Raw genomic sequence first — 16,400 nt, 5'->3', positions numbered from 1 at the left:
AGTGTTAGGAGTACACTAATGGGAGATTGACAGTGAATACAATGAGAGACAATTAGCATTATAATTTACAACAAGTACCTTGATATTGATAGATCGTGGACATACATGCAGTATATTGTATATAAAAAACAACATCCAGACCACTTAAATGGAGAGTATCGCATGTTGCACATTGAGACTCTATGCTCCAATGTTTGTAATTAATAGAGGATGAATAATGCAGCGACATGAAATATATTATTTACACCCTTCCATCTTCTAGGAAGATTCAAAGCATATTTCAGATGCAATTATACTAATTTATTTATACTGCATAGTATTTGCATAATCAAAAGTCAGCGGAGCACAGATATCCTAGAAGACAGGCTGACAGCCAGCTTTAGACCTGTAGTGCAAAAATAGCATTTATACACACAGCCTGATTGTGCTCTGCTGCTGCCACAGTATTGATATCTCATCTTGCAGCTAAGTAGCTGAAAGTCTAGTTGTTGGCATTATTATCATTGGCAATACAGGTAAAAAGTATATAATGTGGCATTAACACCGTATTCTACCTAAAATCCTACAATGTCTGCAGTTAAAGACATTTTGTGTATCAAAAAAAATAAACAAAAATGACGACTGGTACTCATACTTTGCCATTTGAATTATGTCTAAAGATGAAGATATTTCAAAACATAATTTGGCCACATATTCCCCTCTAATCAAAATAGTTGTAGACCTATTGAGTTGTTTTCTTTATCTCAAAATCATTTCCTAATTTATTCATCCTTTTCTGTTCTCTCTTTATTGCCTCTAGACTGAGCCTTTTTGCCAATCAGTCATCAGGTTCTATGGTCAGAGCTAAAATGTAAGAGAAATATAGGGTTGCTGTGGCAGTCTGTCGGACAAGCATGCAGATGGAGAATTTAAAGCAGGTCTAGGCAAAATATCGACGAGAGCCTCTGCTGTGTCTAATTTAGATTAGATAATTCAGATTTTGGCTTCGCTCCAGCCTTACTTGTTGTAACTGTCACCTCGATGGACAATTAAGGGAATAAACTCATGCTTACAAATTTAAATAGGCCAATTATGTTTGCAGCCAATCACACAATTAGTCTGAGAGCATCTGTGCCATGAGCATAGTGTTCGTATACTGACACATTTTCTGGGACTCACTCTTAGTTCTAGGTTTCACCTTGTGGTAAATACTGCAAAAGTTTGACTACTTATTGGTTGCATATTATTCTGTGTCATAACTACCAAAGAGACCATTTTAATACCACGAGAGCTGAGCAATCTCATTCTGCAAGACAACAACAAACCTGCACCACACATACGGCACAACGTTATCACTTTCGAACACAATCACGTTGAGTTACGGATGGAAGTAGATCTTCAACAGCACAGAGACGGAGAGCAAGGTGCCTGTCTAACATGTCGGCCATGCATATCCACGCAGTTAGCTGAAGGGGAGGGCCATACAGCGTGGCAGAGCACAGCATGCCCGCTGCTCCCCACAAGACGCTCAAGTGGCCATGCATGATGTCATTAAAAAGGGCCCAACCATGACATTCCTCAGTGGATTATTGGCAAGTTATGGCTGGCTGATCTGTTGTGGAGGGAGGTCGATCAGATCCCTGTTAATCGGTGATGACACCATTAATGAAGCCAGTGACACCTTTCATGTGTTTGTGTGTGTATGTGTGTAAAAGACCAAAACTCAGATTTTGCTATATATAAACCACAGCCTCAGACTCATCAGACTTCATCAAGCAGCTAAGAACATCATGACCTCAATTTAATGAGTGAATGTTACTAAATCCATTAAAAATCAACTGTTGTATGTGAGATTACCTCATAGGAAGCATACTTGAACACTGTAATGTGTGTCTACACTGAGCCATGGAGACAAGGAGTGGGTGGCATTCTAGTTTCATGCATACAGCACGCACGCACACACACGCATACACACACACACACACACACACACACACACACAGAAACCAGGAACCAGTCCTGCATTGGCAGGGGCTGATGCTGCCATTCGCATGGTGATCTCACCTACCGTTGCCGTGGCGACACCAACCAGAGGGAAAAGCCTTATTGTGTGTGCGCATGCGTGTGTGTGTGCCTGTGATTGTGACAGAAGCTTGAGCTCGAGGAAGAGAAGGAGGAGGAGGAGGAGGAGGAGGAGGAGGAGGAGAAGAAGGAAGAGAAGGAGGGCCTGCAGGAATTCACATTGTGCCTGGCTTGTTTAAGGTTTATGCCTCATTCATTTACTACCCTTTATCAGGGGAAATACTGAACCGGCCCTTTCAATTATCAAGGCAGTAAATTCAGCATGGATCCGCCATTAAAATAGCAGGCCAGTGCTTTAATAGGGAAAGTACCAGCATATGGGAAAGGAGAAGGTGCATGACAATTAATTTGCATACACCAGATAGTGAGACAAAGATTTTTGATGTCCTTTAATAAAAACAAAAGCACTTAAAAATAACACCACGTACAGCTCCTACCCATTGAGAAAAGCCATAAAATAAAATTTAAAAAAAATCATAGACAAAGATAAACAGGGAGGAAAACATGCAGGGCTTCAGATTTCATTTTGTATAACAAGACATGCATGCTCAAACACTGACAAGCAGACACATGCATGCAAGCATACTGAACACACACATGTATGCTCCGCCACTACTGACACACCACTACTCTTATTTCTCGAAAGGCAAACAGCCAAAATAAACTCCCCTACCAGCTGGTATTGTTGAATTCTATTAGTGATGAAGAGCTAACTCAGACTATAGGGGTCATCTGCTCATCAATGGGTGGTGGTGGCCTAGGCTTGCACCACAGCTATGAATGCACTGAATTCATTACCCCTGGTGCACAGATGGTGTCTGGCTGCCTGTCTCAAGTTCAAGTTCATGTCCAGGAGACACACACACACAGAGCAAGAGAGAGAGAGAGAGACACGGCCCAAGCCAGACAGACAGACGTTGTTGACTGAGACACTGCTATTGTTCCCTTTCATCAACATGATGTAGTAGCCTCACGAGCTATCCGAGACGTCTGGGTTAGTTAATCGCAGAGACAAATGCACAGGACTACATACACACAATCTTGCAAACACAGACATACAAACATAGAAACACATGGAGCCAGTCAGCCTCAGCAGCATGAAGGCAGCCCTGCATTTCTGCTCAGTGAACCTGGATAAAATAGTTTGGACTGTAGCAGGCTAATACTGAAGATGATGCTTCTGACAGCCTTTCCCACTGAAAAAGAACCCAGATATTCAACCACTTTGTCACTGCAAAACAATCTGGGGGTAGGCCACAATGAGTAACAAAAAAATACAGCCATGCAACACATATTAACAAATCGCACCCGTATGACGAGTATATTCACATCCTTTGTCTGGCACAGAAATTACCCAGGGCCGAAACATATTATAAACCTGCTACTGCACCTGCCATACGCAGCACAGGGGCACAGAGAAAGCACATAAAAACCTCAGGCATGCTCACATAAAATATGCTGATTGCCCGTCCAATGAATATGAAAACACCTTCCATGGTCGCCATGGTTTTGTTACTCAACAAATCACGTGACCACAATGGCTGTGGCGCACTGTATATTTGAGCGTGGAAGGAGGGCACAGCCAAGCGCATAGCCCCCATTTACAGAGAAGAAGGAAGGGGGACCGTCACCACCCCTTTCTGCACGCATAGTCAAATCACACGCCTATATTTATATATATATATGGAAATGGGGAGCTGGGAAATGAATGGCAGGGCCTCTCTTTTCAGCAACACGCTTGTATGGTAAGAACACTCCATACACAATATAAAAGCATACTTTTGGCCACCTCACACACCAATATGACACAACTCTCAATTACAGAAACACGAGGAAGAATAGAAATGCACCATTACACTATAATGTAAATTTGAAATTTAGATATGGAGGCCACGTCATCACTGATAGAGAACACAGTTCATTATTTTTAAAGACTGGTAGCAGCAGTGATTGCCAGTGTTTATAAAAAGCATTAATGTGAATGAAGTTTGTGAGATTTACTCAATCTTCAAAGACAGGCAGTAAAGGCGGTGCAAACTGCTTCCCACACTGCATCTCTTCTCTATGCAATCCAGGAATACTGAAAGTGGCTGAGAAGGGAGATGCATGCAAGTGTGATTTGCAGCTGTGTGAGACAGGTGATGCTGCTCTCTCCTGGTAACAGTACATCTCAGCATTGCATTGGATTTCCTACTGACAGGGTGGACTAAGATCTTTTTTTTTTTTTGACGCTTTAGAAGATGGGCCTAAAGGTTAGTAGAGTGTAAGGGTGAATCAAGTGAGTGGATAGTTTATCTTGTGTGTAGCCTCCAAACCTAAAAAAAATATGTCTAATCTGATAATTATAGGTTTAATCAAAATATACAAGGGCAGGTTTGTTCTCAATTTGTTGTTGGAATGAAGAATTCATAAAATGAGCCACTATTCTAAAAAGATAAAGTAGGAAATAAAATACATCATACTGGAGGTGCTGTTGTAGTTTAGTGAAGAGAGGAGATGGTAGCTTAGTTACAGACGCCGAGTTTTTTTTTTTTTTCTTTTTCCTACTCTGGGTTGACGTTTGGTGTGGCCCCAGATTAAAACACTGTTCCCTTTCATAAAGCTGGACGACGATTTCAATCGACTTAACCAAGGACAATAAGACTTGTTTTATTCACCGCTGCCCAAACTGTGTTCTCAAATTTTCTCTCGGGCAAACGACCTGATATTGTATGCTGTCTTTGACAGAGGTCGGGAACAAGAGACACTAGTTTTGTCTGACGGTGTGAGAAAGTCGGCAAGAGACCTTTTCAGCAAAGGCGGAGTTGACTCTGTTTCTGTTCTGGCTCTGTTTAACTCTGCATTTGAATAATATATAATCCTCGATTGCAAACATCACAGATTACTGAACCAATCCTGTACTTGAACCATGACTTAATCGGATATGTTAAAAAAAGAAGAAACAGAAAGAAAAGAATACACACTTTCAAAAGCACAGTAGCCTAAAAATAGATAAAAATCAATTCTTGAATGATCAAACTCTGTCATTAAAGGCTTGTTTTAAGCACGTGGTCTACACCGGAAACAGCCTCTCAGCTGACAGATCCAGCAATCATCAAGTGCGTAACAGTCACCTCAAGCTGTGTGTATTTGGAAAAGCTCAAAACAATTTATTGTATTTTATGTTAGACTTTGAAATAAACTTAGCTATAAGTGCAAAGCTTCTCACTACTACTTAAACAGACAAAAAAATCAATTATAACTGTATTTTTAAAATATTTGAGGAAAGCCGTGTCCACTGACCTGTTAATATAGTTAAGTATAAAATATGCCGTTTTATATGGATTTATAATACCAATATTTCACCCTATACTAATATGCCTCCTAAACAATTGTTCCTCTAACAACTTTAATTTCAAACAATCATCCTCCACTCATGGTCAAGTTCAAATTCAAACAATGCACGAGATGTCACCTATTCAAATGCCCCAGACTTCTTTATGCAACATTATCTGCGCTACAAGCTACTAATTCTCAGGACAAGTATAACGCCTGGATCCGCGCGCTCAAGTGGGGCCATACAGGATTACAGAGTTGTAGCACATCCCTTTCAAATTCATAAACCCGCATAGTTTTAAGATAATGACCCTAAGTTCTCATTATCAGTACAATTGGCGAGACATTACGCATTCAAGACCGTTACTACTCCAAGTTTAGGAGCGCCGCGTCGGCTGGGGCTGGGAAACGTCGCCTCTTTCTTTGGGGATGCAGATGAGTCTGGTGCACTTGACGTCTTTTCATGACCCCTGTCGGCCCCCATCCCCCCCTCCCCCCTCCTCCTCCCAGCCCTTCCTCACGGCGCTGTCTGTCATATTGGGCCTGGGCATGGCATTGCCACTTGCCCCACCGAGCGTGGGAATGGGATCGTCCAGTCGTTCACATCTCCTGCACTGCGGTTAACGGAATCAATTAAGCAGGCCCGACCCCCCCATCTCCCCAATCCCCTCACTCCCTCCCTCCTTCCTCCCCTCCCTCTTCTGCCACCTCCCTCCTTCTCATAACCCCACTCCCCCACCTCTCTCTCTCTCTCCTTCTCTCTTTCTCTCTCTCTGTCCCTCCATTTTTGTCAGTTCACTATACGTCCTAATTATTACTGTTTGGGATGCCAGCGCCGTTTCCTGGCCGGACTCGATCATGCTGAAATAAGAAGCATGGAGGGGTACACGTGGGTTTCAACAGAAGCTCTGAATGTCACTCTTTCATTCCCATAAAATGCTCACATGGATCCTATGTTGAAATTTCATTCAGATTAAATACAATTTAAAATCATACCTCATGTTATAGGATCAAATAGGCTATAAATATTAACATGCAATATCTGGCCTGAAGGGAAGTTCAGTGTGTGTGTGTGTGTGTGTGTGTGTGTGTGTGTGTGTGTGTGTGTGTGTGTTTAAATGTGGATGAGTGAGCGCACGCACGTGTGTACAACAGTAATGTACATTATAGCCCCTGAAAACGTTGCTAAATAAATTGAGGAGTTGCAAAAACTATTCCCTCCTGGTGAACATATCTTAAATGATAAACTTGTATGTACATTGTGGAAAAATGACAAAATAAAGTCAGATAGATGAATAGCATCTATAATCTCAGGTCCATGGGAAAATGGAGTAAAAAATATCATGAGTCTTCCACAAGTCCTCGATGAGTCTGGAAGTAGTTTTTACTTTCGGTTATCTAGCTTTATGACGAGCAGAACACTCATACAGCTAGATAACCAAAGATAACAACCCACTTCCCATTCTTCAGCAATAATCCACATGTACATTTCCTCTTCTGGTCTCCAAGTTTCCATCTCTCAGAACTCAAATAAATTTAGCAAAAGACATCAGTGTCCTTTTTCAAGTCACATTGTGCATTATATTCCTTATATTCCCTTTTTGCCATTGAGGGCCACTACTGCACAGCCCGAACTGTTATACACCCAGTGCAAAAAGGCGGCAATTCTTCGAAAAAATGATATATAATCCCAATGTTAATGTCATATTCACTTGACATTAACCAATATTACTGAGTTGAAGTAGGCCTTGAAAATCGCGGTAAGGTGCAGTCATCCTTGCACAGGGGCCCTAATTTGCAATGCAAATACCTTCAATCCCACAAAAGGCTCTTTCGCCTCTATTAAGTGGTTGTGGCAGTAGCAATAGATATCCTGTGAGGCCGGCGGAGAAGAAACACGGTGGAGAAGGGGGGAAATCCGGTTTCCTGTGGAAAGTGCAATAACGGCACAGGGAATTACGACGCAAATGTTTCGGATTATGAAGACAGGAGCTTGTTTTTTTTTGGCCAAAGAGTGTCAAGTTGTCCGTTCACATCCAGCGTGTACTTAAGGAGAGATAAAGCCGATGACTCTGAGCCAAAGGGTCCGTTCTGCGGGCTGCATGGTCGGTCGATCTGAAAAGAGTGGGGGAATAAGGGCCATCCCCGAAGGATAGGGGGCTGGGGGTGGCCAAAATATGGACCAACCCCGGTGAGGTCAAAGGCCTCGGACCACGACAATGTAACTGCGGTGATGTCATGAAAAAAATCGCAAATGCACCCTCCTATCCATGCACAATCTCCATCCATTACACAGCGCGCGTTGGAGTAAGTCCGCCTTGCAGCGAGTAGTCTGCACGCCTTCTCTCACACAGGAATGAAAATGGATGGCAGAGAGACCATATGCTTTTTACACAGAATGAGAGCGATTCAATTGATTTTAATGGGAGATGCGATCAGTTAGCAGCCTTTAAACAATAAATAATGAAACAACTCAATGAAGAGAGCATCGCGGAGCTGCGTGAGCGCCAGCGTCTTCTGTCTATCCAATGTAGGCTGTAATTTTCTATTCGCAATAACACGCTACTCGCTTATTGCTCCCATTCACATATGAGGCTCATTAGGAGTTAAATTGCTCTCACGTACTCGGTTTTGCGTCGAAATCCTTACTAGTCTCTTGTGTTTTTTTTTTCTTTTCTTTTTTGTCATCGTCGCATCCGAAGGGTAGACCACAATGGTCTATTCAGGTAGGCTGGCGATGTCGCTTCACACGAAATAAAACCCAAGCGCTTCACCGTGTAGCCTGCGTGTGTTAACCCCGCTCACTTTTCCACAGAAATGAAAGAAGTTAACCGATAGCTCAGCACATATGGGTCAATATATAGGATCTTTGTAACTGAGTCAACAATACCAGGCAGTGAAACATGTGATGGATCATGCGCAGGAGCGTGCAACTGCAGGTTACCGAGTCAGTTTATGGTACCTTTTGCACAACTTTGATTCTCCTCGGACCATAAAACACCCCCCCCCCAGTTCAGAAAAAAAAGTTAGTCTCTGGATGTAATTGACTCAATTCAAGTTGTGTCTGCATGTGAGAGAGAGAGCTTGTGTGCATGTGTGTGTGTGTGCGTGTGTGTGTGTGTGTGTGTAGGCTACATGACATGTGGACTATCAGGTGGTGACAAATTAAAACCGTATTATTTGTCAATGGCATCATCAACTTTTTTGACTTCCTTCAGGTGTCCCATTCAGTTGCGACAGTTTTAGATCTGCCTCACAAGTTAACCCGGTTTCGTTGGTGGGAGGGGCAAAGCAGCGGTTCTTTAATGAGCAAATATGATTCACGAGGCCCTGTGCATTTCCATAAGGGATTACTATAAACACATCCCTGTCCCTTATGTTCACAGTCACAGCTCTTGCATCGTTATTACTTTGATTCAGTCATCTTTTTTTTTCTAAATAACAGTCTCGCTGCAACATATGACACAGAGCAGTTGCCTGAATATGTCCAAATGACTGGCCACTGGAAAATACCCAAAACGCACTAATTTACGCATATATTCTTCATTGTTCTTCTAATGAATCGCCAATTTTCTAGTGCCCAAAACCTGATCTACAATCACTCTGCCCCCCTGATGTAGATTCGATGAATGGTAAACTGTAAGGCCACCTTGATATCATGAAGATCAACATTATAAAGCACACCTCATTAGGGTAAAGGAGACTTCAGAATAGGCCTCCCACACAGAGGCCATGCTTTAATCACAGCACACCATTTTTTTAAACTTACAACCTGCTGATCCTCTTGAAATTATAATAAGCTAAATTTCCGTGAAGGTTAATGATACAGTGCTGAGATGCCAAAAAAAAGTGTCAGACGGGTGCAATTGTGTTCGTATTATCAGCTGCATTATTTCAACAAATGATGCTTTTGTGCGTGATAACGCACGAATAACAACACAATGAACACTTTGTTTTCAAGACATTGTGTGACGATTACGGTGACGTTACTCATTCAATGTAATGAGCTTTTTTTACTTTTGTCACGGCAAAGCATTTCAACTCGTTTTGTACAACAACAACAAAATAAACTTGTGATTTTATGTGATTTGCTGATAACGAGTCTCCATATTTTTTTCCCCATTTATCCTGAAATAATCTCAAACACATCGCTCTCCATTTCACATATCACACTGTATCGAGTCAAAAAGCTTTAGACTGAGTGTCACAGCGATATTGAAATGTTTCATGTCTTATATATAGGCCTAATAAAAATAATTCATGTCAAAACCACTTTTAAAAAAGACGCTCGTTTTTTTAACCATAAGAACAAAAGAATGTAACTCCAGACGCATTGTTTTGAGGATACGGCCGATTAAACTCTGAAGTGAACTTAATTGCAGAAGGCAGAATATAACCAGAGAAGCCGGCCATGAAGTGCAACATATTAAAGCAAGCATTATTAATATATATCATCACGTCTGTGTCAGACTTTAAATAAGTTACCGGTCAGTTGGAGCATATACAGTAGCTTCTAAAAGGTGCTATAAAGGTCTAATCTATTCGCCCTTATTCCAAAATGTGCGAGGAAACATTCACTGTCACAAAAACTTCACATTTCCCTCTAAATACGTGGAATTTAATCACAAATCATTGGTCCTCATCAGCTCTTAATAAAACAATTGCACAAAAAACATCTATGTCTTGTCGATAGCCTGATATTTTAACTTTTACGCACAGGGAAACCTTTATGCACTCCATTCCCTCTACGCAGCCTGTTAAAGGAGGCACAAAAGTTGCACTTACTTTATAAAAGGCGATTCAAATCACTGCAATCGACCAGAAAGCGTCCCGAGCAGGAGAAGAAGAGCGGTGTTCAGTTGGGTCCGTGCGCACCGTGATGTGGTATATGTTCCCCTCAAATATCCCAGCCGTATTATTTGGTGGGGGGGCATCACTTTAAAATTGCCGCGAACACTCTGTAGCCTGCATTAGGCGTGCTTCAGCTGCTCTGTGCAAAGTATGAGCATATCCCAAGCACATGATAGACGAAGAGAAGGAAGAAGGAGGGAGGGAATGGGGAGAGGGAGAGAGATGCAACTTTCCCATAACGTCTACCGTCTACCAGCACCAAATAGAAAAGTGCATGCACAGTTGAGCTCTCAGAGTGTGCAAGTTTTTTTCCCCTGTTGGTGGTGGGGTGGGATGAGCAGGGAGGGGGGGGAGAGGGGGGGGGGGGGGGGGGTGATGATGATGATGATGAGGAGGAGGAGGAGGGGTGGGGGGGTGGCGGGGTAGTGGGGGGTGAAGGGTGTGTGTGTGGGGGGGGGGGTGGGGGGGGGGGTGGGATGTAAAGTCCATCCTTCTGTGTGAGGAGAGGACGTGCTCTGAAATTCAAACAAGTTCCCTCGGTTCTTTTGTTGCACGCACGAACTGAGGCAGCATTGTTCGCGGTTTGGCGTGGACCTCTCCCTCCTTTTCCCTGACCAGGTTACGAAGTGAGCCTCGCAGTTGGGTGGTAATGAATTTGCTGCAGGCGCTTCGCTAACACGCTTTGACAAACGGAACGCATTTACCGGTTTCCAGACAGAGGGGAAATGATTTGCTACATGCAATTCCCAAACTAAGTCTAGAATGAGGTCAATAATAAAAAGAAAAAGAAGGAAAAAACACAGCACTTTAAACTTCACTCAAAATGTTTTGATTGGATCTGTGTGTACAATATAGGCCTACACTAGACTTATGAATTCACCTTGCTCCCAGTAGCCTAATAATCTTATAAGACTCGCACACAAGAGCGCGTGCCCCCCTCCCCTACTGGACACACACACACACACACACACACACACACACACACACACACACACAGACACAGCCTAGAGAGAGAGAGAGAGAGAAGGGAATGGGAAGATAAGAAAAATCTTTCACAAAAAGTTAGAATGAGGTGACCTACTTGTCAGTAGCCTACCAGTAGCCTGTGTCCTCAGTTAATTCTCTTGGTGATGGCATACTTTTTTTTGTTTTCGTGAATATATAATAATACTCGACTTTGACTTTGACAGCAAAACGACTTGGAGCGCTTTACTCTGCTAGAAAACCACTTCTCTCCCTGTCTTTGGCGCAAAAAAAACAACCAGCTCCATTATTTTCACCGGTCACAATTTTCAAATAATTTTTCTTTTTTCAAAACGATATCTATTTATAAGTATTTGAGTGTCTCACAAAACCCCCTCAGAACTCAGGAAAAAAAAACATCATGTGACTGAAAAGACATCAAACTGGGTACGCAAAGCATCTTCTCTCATATTATGCCCCCCACCCCTACTCCCCTTTTGCCTAATTGCAGGCGTATCCATTAGATTCAACCGGATTCACGTTTTAGTTTAACAGCGAGGGCACGTTCAATGACGTAGACAAGCATATCAGCTACGTGCAGCCATATTTAAATACATCAAGGCAATTAGCGCATCAAAATATGCAAATCCAGCTTACTACATAGTCCGCCCGGCCGCAGTCGGAGTAATTTCCCCCCAGCCAGTTCTTGGGTGTTTGATTGCCGTTTTGAAAGCCAACATAGCCTTGTTTGTTTTTCCAAGAGGCTTCGTTAATGTGAACGGGACAGAAGGGAGACATGAAGAGAAGGGGAACCGTGGCTCCTGCGTGGAAAACCGCCCATGCGTAATGAGACGACCCGCTTCGCCATTCTCAAATCTCCGACGCCGTTGGCTCTGGTGTGCGTATTATTTTTAATATTGATGCATATTCAGTGGGTAGATTTGCATTGTATACTTCTTCAATTATTGTTTATTTTGACCTAGTTTTACATGCTTTTGCGTCTGATGTGCTGTTATAGCGATGACATTTATTACTTCAAATTTCTGTCTTCGTGTTCAAAATGTTGGACAATGTAATATTGACTGCGGTGACAGGATATTGACGACATTTGCGATTCTCAGTAATTAAGATTGTCTTTCATCTGAATGATGTAAATGCCTTGATAGCCTTTGAATACTCAAATACAAGCATGCATGAACAAAGAGCTCTGTGCTGGGCAAACAATAGAGGAGATTCAGAGGTAATACTGAGGAGGTGATTTAAGATCGAGGCGGCTGGCTCGTAACAGTTGAGGACATAGTCTCTGTGAAAACTAATAACCAAAAAGTCTCCTGCCCAGTTTGTAAGAAATCCAGTGACGCAGCGCTGACATTTAGGCTACAATTGCTCTGGCTGTCTCCTCCGTGTCCGTGCACGCGCTCAGTGGTGCCAGGGACGAGCGCGCGCAAGCAAGTGCCTTGCGCATAGAGAAAAAATATCTACATGATCACATAATATAAAATAGAAGACAGACATTTACATATAATTATCTCTATCATTCTTTCTCTATTATAAAACTGCACTTACTGCACCTTTTTGGTCCTCACAGAGAAAGCATATATGCCTTAAATCAGACATTTCAACTTACCATTAATTAACAAAATCCAATGATGCTGCTGCTGTTACTCGATTTTTGGCAACGTGCGATGTTTCTATCAAGTTGGCGGGACGTTTTCCAGGCAGGGAAACTTTCTGCTGGAAGACAAAACAGATGCAGCACCTATAAGCTACTCCCCTCGTCATTGAACCTTGCTCTTAAACTGCTCGTGGCTCAACACCAGTGGTCAGGCTGGCTCACCTAAAGATATTCAAAGCCACAGAAGTCCGTTACCCCACCTATGCTGGGCTCCTCACTCTAAAAAGTAATGATTTAGTCATTACTCGCCCTTAAATATTAGGATATATACGTTACTTGAAGCTATATGTAGGGAGCTTAAATAGTCCAATCATCATCTTCTGGTGTATTGCCCATTTTTTTTTCTTACAACCTCCCAAAATACGAAGGTTACACACACACACACACACACACACACACACACACACACACACACACACACACTTGTAGTGATTCACGCGTTTGCTGTACAATATTAAACTGGGGATAATTTTTTCCAAAATGTTTTTTTTTTGTTTTGTTTTTGGTTTTTCATAAAATGACATTGAAGGGTTTTAACTGGAAGGTTGAGGTGATTGAGTTCATTTAATAAAGATGTATTCTTTAGATTGGTGAGTGTAATTTTGTCACTGAAACAGGGTCGAGTATTTCGTTAACATCACTTCTTTTTGGGGAGAAAGTAGAACCTTAACATTAGTAGGTTAAATCACAGACAGCTTGTCTTTACTTACCTTCCTCACCACAGCCTGTAGGCTATAGATCCTGAGTCTGTAGGAGAGCAGTCGGCTGTTCAGTGATCTTCAATTTGAATCATGTACAGGAGAACACACTCACAGACACCCGGTTTGCTCTTTGCTGATAAAATAACTTGGTTGTGTTAAAGTTAACGGTGTTTCTATGATCACACAACCATTCACATCATCAGGCCGCGTGATCGAGCCAAAGAAAACGACAGTTTTACTGAGAACCACTGATAACTGCTGTGGTTAAAAACAAGGACGAACAAAACAATACAGGTCGTTTTTTTTCATCTTATAATTTCGTTCCTATTTTAAAATGTTCTTATAGGATGCTGTGATGTGATATAAGACAATAGTTTGTCTACCAGCCGATTAAAGGATTAATCTAAAACTACGCAAGCAAAATAATCTTATTTTCTTAGGGTTTCGGTGAGGCAAAAAATATATATTGAAATACACCTTTTTTCATTTTTAGGCCAGACAGCAGTCTTCGATACAGTCTAATAGGAAGAGGCGACGCTCCTCTGCCACTGGAAATAGTGTTATGGAATTGGTAAAATGAAACACCTCCAAGTTAAAGAGGCAAATAGGTATCCTAACTGTTTTTTTGTTTTTGTTTTTTTGTTTTTTTCAATAGCGTACCTGTAGTTGTCAAGGTGTGAAGTGTCTCCTGCACACCGTGCACTAATCAATTCTTTTTTACTCCTTTGAAATACAGATGACAAACAAAAGTCCATATTCTAGCCTCTATGTACGTGAAAACTTACATCATTATTATTATTAATATAATTAATATCATCATCATCGTCGTCGTCATCATCATTATGATATGTTGCCGTTGTCTTTACTACTAGAGTATTCCTCTTTTATATCAGATCTTAAACGGTGACTACATAGAACGAGTGTTTCACTTAAATTAATTGATGAGGGAGAACTCTTTCACAAAGCCATGTTGGTGAAGCACTTACAGGAGTACACAGGCTTATTTAGCTTTGCTCCACCTACATGAATAGCTTTGGAGGCTGAGGATGAGGATGCGGAGGATGAAGGTTGAGGGGTGGGGGTGGGGGGGGGGGGGGTGGGTTTAAACTACACGACTAAATGGTGACATCTAGTGGTACTTGTGGAGAACGTCGATGATGAAAACGTGGCCGCAGCCTTCACGGTCAATAAGGTGCATGTCAACCGGCTCGCCCCATCACACCACCCAACTCCAATCACCCAAATTAAAACGTGTAAAAATGTCGTGTATATTCATAGTGTTAAAGATTAAAATACGGTTAAACAGTTGCGTTTTTTTAGGGTGTTGAGAGCTGTTCTTGCCACAGCCCAGTTCGATAAGATGTTAGACTTGACTGATGTTTACAGATGCATCAAAATGCGGCGCTTACAGCAAACACTGGACAGAAAACTCCTGTTCTGTAACTGTTTGGATTTCTGCTGCGTTAAAACGTTTGTTTAATATTAGTTCATTTACTATCTTGATTTCTTTCTTTTTTATTTAGACTTCAGATTTGATGGTTGCTCTCTTATATATGGTCAGATATTTCTTTTGACTTAAGTCTTGTTTTTTATTTTCCCCTTTATTTTTTTTTTATTTTAACAAGACATCAATCAGATTTAGTCAGTCTGACCTTTTGAGAAACAGAGAGAACTGTTGTCACAATAGATTATTCCTGACAGATAATAAATTATACTGTTCCTATAGTGACTTTATCAGCATTTGCATTCTTCACCGCAGGCTGCTGGAATTAACCCTTCAAATTCACTAGAACGGATATAGGTTTAATGTGATGAAACGGTAGAGGGGACTTCATTGTGGTGCGGCCTAATTAAAACCTACAACGCACTGCAGGAGCATTTATTAGAATTAGATTTTAGACATTTTTCAAACATAAGCACGTGCAGGAATCTTATCGAGATAAAATAAGATCATGAAACTCGCTTTTTAGCAGCACAGACGCACCATGCGATCCTGTCTGTAGATTGCAGTGATACAGCAGATAAATTACACCTTTACAGAGAGGCCATGTAAACTGGAGTCCTGAGTGTCACAGATTTACACCGTAAATCATCACAGGAGCATTATAGGATGGTTTTACGAGAGTTATGATAAAATGTTCAGTAGCAGCCATGTGTAGTATAAGACATGAAAGAATTTCCCCTTAATTGTGATTTCGTTATTTTCAATTTTGTGATTTTTTTTTTGTTGTTGCGTAGAACATGATAATGATAAACGTGCGTTTTTCTTTCTGTGGTTACATTACTTGTGAGATCAAATAAAACAAAGTCCTGGATGAATCTACGTGGTTGAAGCAGCGTTATAACGCAAAGTTATGACACCATGTTTATTTTAATTCTGTTTATTTGTGTTTCATAAAGAAAATAATCGACTCTGACTAATGTAGCACGAGACTGAAAAATGTGACAAATTAACTGTTTTTTCTAACTCACACACTGTACAAATAATTTAATAGGAAGAGACTCAAACACACTAAATACATTTAATTAGGGTAAAGTTCAGTATTGCATTGTATTTAAAATAGAGGAATGCAATTAAATTTAAAACACGTTTAGATGGATTTTAACCCACACGTAGGGCCTACGATTACAGCGTGTTTGCAGTCAGTGTATTATTATAACGTACTTTCTTCTTTGAAACCATTTAATCTAATTAACGGGGCTGATTAAATGAAAGACGACATAGGCCTACCCGAATTTTTTTTTTAAATATGGGTCCCGAAACTGAAATGATTTACCAGATTAACTCGCCTTCACTTCACTTCAAACTCGGTTTGTTCTCTGAGGAGTCAGCC

The 16,400-nt window shown here is 41.3% G+C and overlaps 1 long non-coding RNA gene across 1 annotated transcript in view; it reads right to left on the bottom strand.

Moving 5' to 3' along the window:
* The window catches only part of LOC122994894, a 39,375-nt gene extending 28,851 nt beyond the window's left edge, over positions 1-10,524 (bottom strand). The window contains exon 1 of the long non-coding RNA XR_006406684.1: positions 10,162-10,524. This is a non-coding gene — a long non-coding RNA (uncharacterized LOC122994894). The remainder of the gene's footprint in view (positions 1-10,161) is intronic.
* Between the last annotated feature and the right edge of the window lie 5,876 nt (positions 10,525-16,400).

This window comes from Thunnus albacares, chromosome 2, assembly GCF_914725855.1.
Source record: "Thunnus albacares chromosome 2, fThuAlb1.1, whole genome shotgun sequence".
In the NCBI taxonomy this organism is placed as follows: Eukaryota; Metazoa; Chordata; class Actinopteri; order Scombriformes; family Scombridae; genus Thunnus; species Thunnus albacares.
This window is presented reverse-complemented; position numbering and strand designations above follow the sequence as displayed.